Genomic DNA, 2,019 nt, shown 5'->3' with positions numbered 1-2,019 from the left:
TCGCACGGACAAAATGTGTGGAAGAAAAATAAGAAAAAAAAGAAACGTAGAATAACAGTATGTCACCCCAACTCCTTTGAGGGTGCCATAAAAAGAAACGTAGAATAACAGTATGTCACCCCAACTCCGTTGAGGGTGCCATAATGAGAAAAAAAAAGAAACGTAGAATAACAATATGTCACCCCAACTCCGTTGAGGGTGCGATAATAACTAGATTTGCCATTGCAAGCAATAGCGGATGTCACCCTTCCCCCCATTGCCTCTAAGCGGCAGCCATTTTGAAAATTTGAAACAGTGAATGCACATATATGCATGGCTTTACATCCTCTGTAAATTTTCAGAACATTTGGAGCATTTTGAAATTTTACACATATTTGCTGTTTCCATGGCAATGGCAGCCATTTTGGAAATTCCAAAGTCAAAAGTCTCATCTACACTTGCCAGTTAACATACATAATAAGTTTCAGTAACTTTGGAGCGTTTTGAAATTTTGGACATATTTGCTGTTTCCATGGTAACGGTGACCAATTCCAAAATTTTAATGACAGGTACCCCATTGGTACATGAGAGGGAACATACCATTAAAGTTTCACTGAGTTTGACCTACCATATTAAGAGAGGAAATGCTCCTTAAAGGTTTTTAGAAGGGTTTTTAGAGCATTTTGACCTTTTTTGTATTGTTTCCATGGTAACGGCAGCCATTTTTGAAATTCCGACGACAAATACCACATTTACAAATGTTGCTCATTATTACTGTGAGGTTTCATCAAGTTTGAAGCATTTTGAATTTTTTGCTGCAGTTTCCATGGCAACACAGTAGTTCCGATCATTGTCAAAATCATCCAAAACCTGTATATAATGGACAACTACATTGTATTAAAATTTGATGATTTTAAGTTTAAGCATACCCTAATAAATCACTAAACCCTAAATTTTTATTTTTTCACCTTTTTCTGTTTCTATGGTAACGGCGGCCATTTAAAAAATTCCAAAGGTGTCGTGCATAACTAGAGTTGGTAGTCCTCATTGTGGTACTCATTCAATAGAATTGGTCCATTAATCTATGAGAAAACGGGCGGACAAAAAAAGGTGGAATAATAATAATAACAAGTAATCCTGTGTTAGGATGCTAACACAAAAGTCGCCAAAATGGCCCCCAACCATTGTTCTGCTGTTTCCATGGTAAAGGCAGCCATTTTGAAATTTCAAAGTCGGATATCACATCTACACGTGACAGGTCACATTACTTACAAGTTTCATAAAAATTGGACCAATTTTCAAATTTAGGCATTCGTGTTTCCATGGTTACGGTGGCCATTTTGGAAATTTCAAAGTCAAATGCCACATCTACATAAGACAGTCAACATTTGTGTAAAGTTTCATTAAGTTTGAAGCATTTTGAATTTTTTGACATTTTTGCAGTTTCCATGGTAACGGCAGCCATTTTGAAAATTCCAAAGTCGGATGGCACATCTACACATGACAGGTCACATTACTGTCAAGTTTCATAAAGATTGGACCAAATCTAGATTTTTTGCATTTTTGTTGTTTCCATGGCAACAGCGGCCATTTTGGAAATTCCAAAGTCAAATTCCAAATCTACATACACTCGTTAATATCTCTGTAAAATTTCATTAAATTTGAAGCATTTTAAAAAAATTTCATATTTTTGCAGTTTCCATGGTAACAGCGGCCATTTTAAAAATTCCAAAGTCGAATTACAGCTACATATGGTGCTACCTGTAATAATCTATCATTATATAACATAAAAAAGTACATAGGAATAATTCAACACTATCACATGACTAATCACATGACTATTGTTCTAGAATGTTCCATGAAAATTGACCCCCTAAAATAATGCCATGATGACCCGGGCTAAAATAAAAAATGTGGAATGGACACCTGGACATTGGTCTCTTGTATTACACAAAACTTAAAGGTTCTACCAGTAGTGAATCCATATTCCAATAAAATGCTCCGCAGGGCGCAGCTTGATACGACCGCAGAGGTCGAACC

The sequence above is a fragment of the Mytilus californianus genome, unplaced genomic scaffold (genome assembly GCF_021869535.1).
Source record: "Mytilus californianus isolate M0D057914Y unplaced genomic scaffold, xbMytCali1.0.p SCAF_5, whole genome shotgun sequence".
NCBI lineage: Eukaryota > Metazoa > Mollusca > Bivalvia > Mytilida > Mytilidae > Mytilus > Mytilus californianus.
Note: the sequence above shows the minus strand (reverse complement) of the source record.